This window comes from Erithacus rubecula (genome assembly GCF_903797595.1).
Source record: "Erithacus rubecula genome assembly, contig: scaffold_758_arrow_ctg1, whole genome shotgun sequence".
Lineage (NCBI taxonomy): Eukaryota > Metazoa > Chordata > Aves > Passeriformes > Muscicapidae > Erithacus > Erithacus rubecula.
Window position 1 is genome coordinate 35,258 of NW_027635581.1, and position 9,743 is coordinate 45,000.

A 9,743-nucleotide genomic window follows, 5' to 3' on the forward strand; every position below is an offset into this window, starting at 1 on the left:
GGCTCAAGCTATGGCTCTATGGCCTTTTGGCTATGACCAAAGATTGCCAGATTGCATTTGAAGGAGGCGAGGAGGAGGGGGAGGTCTTTTGCATAGGATAAAAAGGATGTATTAGTTTGGGGAATCCGGAGGGCACAAGACAAAAATGGTGAAGGTGCAACGACTTAAATATGGGGGAGGTTCAAGGGGAAGATACAATTTATTAGGAAATTGGAGAAATTCTGAAGAGGGTTATAGGGCAGGGTTAACAATGGCATTGTCCAATGAGAGAGGTTGTGGGGAAAACTGGGTCACATGGAATAATGAGTTTTAAGGGATTTCCAAAGGGGAATTCCAAGCAGGGGGCTGGCACAAAGCAGGATTGACAGGTAATTCAGGATAGATTGACAAAGTGGGTGGGATGTCATAATTCTGGATTTAACCATGAACTTGGGCAATAACAGAGCATACCATTTACAAGAGGCACACTGCAACAGGTGCAAGCTCCTGGTGCTCCCCCAGTCCCCAGTCCAGGGCAGGCTCAAATAATTCCAGGAAAAAAGAAAAAGCCATCTGGGGAACTTCTCTGCTTCCGTTAGTCAAAAACTAAAAGCAAAGGAGTGCTCTCTCCCTCTGTCCACCACTGCAGCACAGTCCAGGAGGTGAAGTGATGAAACTCTTATCTGTATGTTTTGAAAACAACTGCCTCAGACATTCCACCTCTTTTCCTTCCCACTCTTTACTCCCAGATCCAGCCTTAAAGGTACAAAACTTATTTCTGGGCTAAACAGATGAATGGGGATACAATTCTACATCACAAAGTCACCCCATATATTTCACGCCTTATCCCCATATTGTCATCTCACTACCAAAACTCATATATATTCTAGATCTGCACACATATGCATTATGCATATATATATATGCATAGTGTACAGCAGTGTACAGACAATAGCAGTAACATTTAGCAAACAGTGATATTTGCATATTGTTCTCACCCAACAATCCAATCTCCCTAAGGTACAAACCATGGTGTTCCATCTTTCTGCATTATCCGCCATGTGCAGTCTGGTCCCTGAGCAAAGACAACCGCACCAGGGAGTTTGTCTGTACTTGAGGCAGAATTGATCCAAACTGTCTTCCTTAACAAACCTCTGGCATGCACCACTGGGACTTTGTCTCCATCGGCTGTATGTAAGGATTCAGACTGGGCTGGGCCTGCTTGGTTGGTGGAACCTCTGGTGTTAAATAACCAGCTGGCCTTTCTTAGGTGTTGCTCACTGTCCAAGTTTAGGACAAATTTGGGGAAAGACTACCAAAGGAGCCCCCCCCCCCCCCCAATTCCTTCATTCATCGGGCTCAGAAAGAATTTTCTTCAGGGGAAAGTGAAAAAAACTTATTTATTAACAAAAACACAAGAGAAACACTTCCCAGCACAGACCCAGATGACCAAAAAATTTCACCAAGAGGGAGAGGGATGAGCTTGGTTGATCTTCGCTGGGAAGGGCAGCAGAGCTTCTTTGGCAGACTTCCAGAGGCAGTCTCTGAGTTTCAGATCCATCTCCTCTGGAGCTGGTGCAAATCTTGGGGATGAGGAGAAGGGAGAGAAGGAGAGGGGCAGCCAGGGTCAAGCAAAAGCAGCCGGGGGCAGCAAGAAGCAGCAGCCTAGCTAAAGCAGCCCGGGGGAGGCGGCTGGCAGCTCCATGGTGGGGGCAGGAAGAGAAGCTAGTCATAACATCAACCCAGAACATTCCACCCCTTATCCCATATTGTGATCATTGACACACGATTGGGATACACACTTATTTAGTAACACAATATGAAAACTTCCTCTGACTTGCTCAGACCTTCAGCACTTACACATTTCCTCCTTCTCACTTGCTCAGGCCTTTGTCACTTACACATTTCCTTCTATCTCATATTCATAAGATCTAGCATACAAACAGTGGTGGTAACACACTACAATGATATTTGTGTATAATTCACCCTATAATCAGATCTCCCTGAGGTACACAGCAGGTTGTTCCATCCTTCTGTATTATCCACCAAGTACATCCTGGTCCTTGAGCAAAGGCAATCCCACAAATGGGTTTGCCTGTACTCGAGGCAGGATGGATCCATACTGTCTTCCCTAGCAACCCTCTGACATGGGCCACTGGGACTTTGTCTCCATCTGTTACATTAAGGCCTTCAGACTGGGCGGGACCTGCTCGGTTGGTAGAACCTTGAGTGTTTACTAACCAAGTGGCTTTTGCCAGGTGCTGCTCCCAGTTCTTGAGAGATCCCCCACCCAATGCCTTCAAGGTGGTCTGCAACAATCCATTGTACCTCTCCACTTTACCTGCAGCTGGTGCATGGTAAGGGATATGGTACACCCACTCAATACCATGTTCCCTAGCCCAGGTGTTGATGAGGTTATTCTTCAAATGAGTCCCATTGTCTGACTCGATCCTCTCAGGGATACCATGCCTCCAAAGGACCTCCTTTTCCAGGCCCAGGATGGTGTTGCAGGCAGTAGCATGGGACACAGGGTAGGTCTCCAACCATCCAGTGGTGGCTTCCACCATGGTCAGCACATAATGTTTGCCCTGGCGGGTCTGAGGCAGTGGGATGTACTCAATCTGCCAGGCCTCCCCATACTTGTATTTGGACCACCGTCCACCATACCAGAGGGGTTTTACCTGCTTGGCCTGCTTGATGGCAGCACAAGTGTGACAGTCATGAATAACTTGGGTAATGCTGTCCATGGTAAGATCCACCCCTCGGTCTCGTCCCCACTTATAGGTGGCATCCCTACCCTGATGGCCTGAGGCATCGTGGGCCCATCGAGCCAGGAACAACTCTCCCTTTTATTTCCAATCCAAATCTATTTCCAACCCCCCTATCTTTGCAGCCTGATCTACTTGCTGGTTGTTTCGCTGTTCTTCATTAGCTCTGTTTCTGGGCACATAGGCATCTACATGGCGAACCTTGACAAGTAGTTTTTCTAACCGAGTATCAATGTCTTTCCACTCTTCAGTACCCCAGACTGGTCTTCCTCTATGCTGCCAGTTTGCCTCTTTCCATCTCTTCAGCCACCCCCACAGAGCATTGGCTACCATCCAGGAATCAGTATACAAATAGAGCTTTGTCCACCTTTCTCTTTCGGCGATATTTAAGGCCAGTTGGATGGCTTTGAGTTCAGCGAATTGACTAGATCCTTCTTCTCCTTCAGTAATCTCTGCAACCCATCGTGTAGGGCTCCATACGGCTGCTTTCCATCTCCGATTCGTCCCTATGACGCGACAGGAGCCATGAGTGAATAAAGCATAGCGTGCTTCCTCTGCTGTTAACTGGTTGTAGGGTGGAGCTTCTTCAGCCCGTGTCACTGGTTCTTGTTCCTCATCTGTGACACCAAAACTTTCACCTTCTGGCCAGTTTGTAATTATCTCCAAAATCCCAGGGCGATTTAGTTTTCCAATCTGGGCGCGTTGAGTGATAAGGGCAATCCACTTGCTCCACGTGGCACAGGTGGCATGGTGGGTGGAGGGAACCTTTCCGCTGAACATCCACCCCAGCACTGGCAGTCAGGTTGCCAGGAGAAGCTGTGCTACCGTACCGATCACTTCTGACGCAGCTTGGATTCCCTCATAGGCAGCTAAGATTTCCTTCTCTGTGGGCATGTAATTACTTTCGGACCCTCTGTAACTTCTGCTCCAAAATCCCAGGGGTCGGCCTCAGGTCTCGCCAGGCACCTTCTGCCACAGGCTCCAAGACAAACCATGGCTCCCGGCTGCCAAGTAAAGTACATTATTCACATCTCGTCCTGTCCTGACTGAGCCAAGGGCTACTGCATGGGCAATCTCCTGTTTGATCTGGGAGAAGGCTTGCTGCTATTCAGGGCCCCAGTGGAAATCGTTCTTCTTGCTAGTGACCTGGTAGAGAGTACTTAGGGATATGAATTCTCCAAAAGGCTATGGCACCTAGGAAAGCTTGTGTCTCCTTCTTGTTAGTAGGTGGGGACATAGTTGTAATCTTGTTAATAACAACAGTAGGAATCTGACACCGTCCATCTTGCCACTTTACTCCCAGGAACTGAATCTCCCAGCAGATTCCTTAAATATTACTCTTCTTGACGGTGAAGCCGGCTTCCAGGAGAATTTGGATATTTTTTTCTCCTTTCTCAAACACTTCTGCTGCTTTGTTTCCCCATACGATGATATCATCAATATATTGTAGATGTTCCAGAGCTTCACCCTTTTCCAGTGCAGCCTGGATCAGTCCATGAGAGATGGTAGGACTGTGCTTCCACCCCTGGGGTAGTCGGTTTAGTCAGTTCCAGGTGTACTGCACGCCCCTCCAGGTGAAAGCAAACTGAGGCCTGCACTCTGCTGCCAAAGGAATGGAGAAAAATGCATTCGCAATGTCAATGGTGGCATACCACCTTGCTGCCTTGGACTCCAACTGATATTGGAGTTCCACCATGTCTGGCACAGCAGCGCTCAGCGGTGGAGTCACTTCATTCAATGCCTGATAATCCACAGTCAGTCTCCATTCCCCATCAGATTTGTGCACAGGCCAAATGTTAAAGGATGATGGGGCTGTAGGGTCTCTGGCTGAGTCACACCGGGGGATGATGGGGCTGCTCGGGGTTCCTCTCCCGGGGTCTCCTCCTCCTGCCACCACCGCTGCTGCTCCTGACCCGAGCCACCGCGGCTCTTTATATACCCCGAGCAAGCCCCGCCCCTTTTAGCTTTAGCCAATAGGCGTCGAGGAACAAGCGTGGGGGCGGAGCAGCCAACGTCCTGCATTGTGAGGTACCAATGAGGAGGCGTGGCCACAGAGTGACCGAGCGATCTGATTGGCCGGGAGGAAGAGAACTCCAAAAGGGGCGTGGCTATGGCCCAGGGGTCGGAGGGGAGGGGGCAGGTGTGAGGGTGGAGTGGGGGAGGGGCCGGGGTCACACCGGGATTTCGGGAGCAGCTCCGGGCGCTCCCGGTGCCTCCGCAGCTCTCCTGGAGCCCCGTCAGGCCCTGCAAGAAGCAGAGGAAGGGGTCTCTGCGGGTGGCCTGGCCAATAGGAGGGGTTTCAGGGGGCCCCACTCCCATTTCTAGACTGCCCCAAGCCAATGGGAGGGGTCTCTGGGGGTCCCAGCCAGGGGACAGGACTTCCAGTTGCTTTTCAAAGTGCAGTTGATTTTTCTGCTACAAAAAAGTGAGTTCTAGTTACAAGTATCAAGAGCATAGCCGTAAGTTGCAAAACTTCTGCCTACAAGGTCTTTTAAGGATTTATTCACCAATAAAACACTGCCAACACAGATATTTATGTTTAATTCCAAACTAAGATATTTAGTCTAATTGCAGTGTGACCTTTCTTAGCGAATCCAGTTCTGGCACACAGACCTAGTCTAAGACTTTTTGCCACTCCTGCAACTACTTTTTCTGTATCTTAAACTCTAGAGCTAAACTTTTCTCATCTAAATACACGTCTGCTTTGAGTATTAAATCTACATTTTCGCTTCTAGCACCTAAGTTGGAAGATTTTCCCAAGGCCTCAGGTCAAATGCTGTGTTGTTTTCTAGACTTTGATTGACAGGCCCAATGTTGTGAGAATTCCTTGCATTTTGAATTCCAACAGAATCTCGCAAACACGATGCCCCATAATGACACAACAGGGCCTGGTGGAACCCAGGACAGTGTTGACACCACAGAACCACACGGAAACGAGCCCCGTGCATCCCCCGGTGTGACACGGCCAGAGACCCCCCAGCCCCATCATCCCCCGGTGTGACACAGCCAGAGACCCCCCAGCCACATCATCCTCCGGTGTGACACGGCCAGAGATCGCCCAGCCCCGCCATTCCCAACCGGAGGTTCCTGAGACCCCCCCCAGTACCGCCCAGGGAGGAGGGGGACGGAGACACCACAAGCCCCCCGCCCTTCCCGCCCACCCGAGGGTCTCCATCCGCCTCTGCACGGGTCGGGCGGGGCTGCGAGCTTGGTTTGAGTGGCGAGTGTCTCCTTGGGAGAGCAAAGATCAGGAACAACACTTGATGTGATTTTTTTATTCAGCTTTATTTTGTGCTTATTTTTAGCCGGCCGGGACGATGGTCAAAACCCACCCATATGGGGGGGCCGGCGCAGTCCCTCGCTGTCCCGGGGCTTGTCTGTCCTTACCTGTGTTGATCCGGGGTGGTGTCCGACCCCCTGCGATTTGGGGCAGCTGGAGTGCTGTCCATCCACGTTACCGTTGGCACGCTGTGCTGTCTTGGTCGCCTTGGAGAAGGGGGATGCTCTGTCGGGGTCCGTCCTCCTCGCCCCCGGGAGGAAACTCTGTCGGGGTCCACCCTCCTCACCCCAAGGAGACAACCGGGGAGTGGGGTGCCTCCGTGCTTATCCTGTGTGGAGATGAGGGGAGGGGTCAGGTCACTGCGGTCTTTCTCTACCATGGAGGGGGAGCCGGGTGATCTGTGCTTATCGCGGTGTGCGCTGGGGGAGGGGGGTGGTCTCCGTGGAGTGGAGTCACGGCTGGGGTCTCCGCACCCTTCGTTGCCGGGCAGACGGCGCAGAGCGGATCTGTGCCCGCCCCGTGGGTCTCCTCCCGGCGCTGCTCGGGGCTCCGCCCCCGGGGTCCCCTTCTCCCGCCGCCGCCGCCGCCGCTGCTGCTCCCGACCCGAGCCCCCGGGGGGATGCTCTGTCGGGGTCCGTCCTCCTCTCCCTCGAGGGGATGCTCTGTCGGGGTCCGTCTTCCTCCTCGCCCCCGGAGGGATGCTCTGTCGGGGTCCATCGTCATCCTCGCCCCTGGGGGGATGCTCTGTCAGGGTCCGTCGTCCTCCTCTCCCTCGGGGGGATGCTCTGTCGGGGTCCGTCGTCCACCACGCCCCCGGAGGGTTGCTCTGTCGGGGTCCATCGTCATCCTCGCCCCTGGGGGGATGCTCTGTCAGAGTCCGTCGTCCTCCTCGACCCCGGGGGGGATGCTCAGTGGGTCTCTGTCGTTGTCCGTGCCCCCAGGGGGATGCTCTGTTGGGGTCCGTCCTCCTCGCCCCTGGGGGGATCCTCTGTCGAGTCCATCGTCCTCCTCGGCCCAGAGGGGATGCTCTGTCGGTCTGGTCGTCGCCCTCGCCCCGGGGGAATGCTCTGTCAGGTCCATTGTCGTCCGCGCCCCCGGGGGGAAGCTCTGTCTGGGTCCACCCTCCTCTCCCCAAGGAGACAACCGGGGAGCGGGGTTTTCCGTGCTTATCCTGTGTGGAGATGTGGGGGGGTCAGGTCACCGCGGTCTTTCTCCACCAAGGAGGGGGGGGGCCGGGTGATCTGTGCTTACCGCGGTGTGCGCTGGGGTGGTCTCTGTGGAGCGGAGTCATGGGTGGGGTCTCCGCGCCCTTCGTTGCCGGGCAGACGGCGCAGAGCGGATCTGTGCCCGCCCCGTGGGTCTCCTCCCGGCGCTGCTCGGGGTTCCTCTCCCGGGGTCTCCTCCTCCTGCCGCCGCCGCTGCTGCTCCTGACCCGAGCCACCGCGGCTCTTTATATACCCCGAGCAAGCCCCGCCCCTTTTAGCTTTAGCCAATAGGCGTCGAGGAACAAGCGTGGGGGCGGAGCAGCCAACGTCCTGCATTGTGAGGTACCAATGAGGAGGCGTGGCCACAGAGTGACCGAGCGATCTGATTGGTCGGGAGGAGGAGAACTCCAAAAGGGGCGTGGCTATGGCCCAGGGGTCGGAGGGGAGGGGGCAGGTGTGAGGGTGGAGTGGGGGAGGGGCCGGGGTCACACCGGGATTTCGGGAGCAGCTCCGGGCGCTCCCGGTGCCTCCGCAGCTCTCCTGGAGCCCCGTCAGGCCCTGCAAGAAGCAGAGGAAGGGGTCTCTGCGGGTGGCCTGGCCAATAGGAGGGGTTTCAGGGGGCCCCACTCCCATTTCTAGACTGCCCCAAGCCAATGGGAGGGGTCTCTGGGGGTCCCAGCCAGGGGACAGGACTTCCAGTTGCTTTTCAAAGTGCAGTTGATTTTTCTGCTACAAAAAAGTGAGTTCTAGTTACAAGTGTCAAGAGCATAGCCGTAAGTTGCAAAACTTCTGCCTACAAGGTCTTTTAAGGATTTATTCACCAATAAAACACTGCCAACACAGATATTTATGTTTAATTCCAAACTAAGATATTTAGTCTAATTGCAGTGTGACCTTTCTTAGCGAATCCAGTTCTGGCACACAGACCTAGTCTAAGACTTTTTGCCTCTCCTGCAACTACTTTTTCTGTATCTTAAACTCTAGAGCTAAACTTTTCTCATCTAAACACATGTCTGCTTTGAGTATTAAATCTACATTTTCGCTTCTAGCACCTAAGTTGGAAGATTTTCCCAAGGCCTCAGGTCAAATGCTGTGTTGTTTTCTAGACTTTGATTGACAGGCCCAATGTTGTGAGAATTCCTTGCATTTTGAATTCCAACAGAATCTCACAAACACGATGCCCCATCGTGACACAACAGGGCCTGGTGGAACCCAGGACAGAGTTGACACCACAGAACCACACGGAAACGAGCCCCGTGCATCCCCCGGTGTGACACGGCCAGAGACCCTCCAGCCCCATCATCCTCCGGTGTGACACGGCCAGAGACCCCCCAGCCACATCATCCTTTGGTGTGACACGGCCAGACATCGCCCAGCCCTGCCATTCCCACCCGGAGATTCCTGAGACCCCCCCAGTACCGCCCAGGGAGGAGGGGGACGGAGACACCACAAGCCCCCCGCGCTCCCCGCCCACCCGAGGGTCTCCGTTCGCCTCTGCACGGGGCGGGCGGGGCTGCGAGCTTGGTTTGAGTGGCGAGTGTCTCCTTGGGAGAGCAAAGATCAGGAACAACACTTGATGTGATTTTTTTTTTCAGCTTTATTTTGTGCTTATTTTTAGCCGGCCGGGACGATGGTCAAAACCCACCCATATGGGGGGCCGGCGCGGTCCCTCGCTGTCCCGGGGCTTGTCTGTCCTTACCTGTGTTGATCCGGGGTGGTGTCCGACCCCCTGCGATTTGGGGGAGCTGGAGTGCTGTCCATCCACGTTACAGTTGGCACGCTGCGCTGTCTTGGTCGCCTTGGAGAAGGGGGATGATCTGTCGGGGTCCGTCCTCCTCGCCCCCGGGAGGAAACTCTGTCGGGGTCCACCCTCCTCACCCCAAGGAGACAACCGGGGAGTGGGGTGCCTCCGTGCTTATCCTGTGTGGAGATGAGGGGAGGGGTCAGGTCACTGCGGTCTTTCTCTACCATGGAGGGGGAGCCGGGTGATCTGTGCTTAATCGAGGTGTGCGCTGGGGGAGGGGGGTGGTCTCCGTGGAGTGGAGTCACGGCTGGGGTCTCCGCACCCTTCGTTGCCGGGCAGACGGCGCAGAGCGGATCTGTGCCCCGCCCCGTGGGTCTCCTCCCGGCGCTGCTCGGGGCGTCCGCCCCCTGGGTTCCCGTTCTCCTGCCCGCCAGCGCCGTTGCTGCTGCCCCGACCCTAGCCCCTGGGGGGATTCGCTGTCGGGGTCGCGGTCGTCCTCGATAGATCAACCTCGAGTGGGATGCCTCTGTCGGGGTTCCGTCTGTCCATACCTAGCCCCCGGAGTGGAATGCTCTGTCGGGGTCAACAGTCGTCATCCGTCCGGCCCCTGGGGGTTGCTCTGTCAGGGTCCGTCGTCCGTCCTCAGCCCCCTCGGAAAGGTAATAGCTCTGTCGGGGTCCGTACGTCCACGCACGCCTCCGGAGGGATGCTCTGTCCGGGGTCACATCGTCATCCTCGTGCCCCTGGGGGGATGCTCTGTCAGAGTC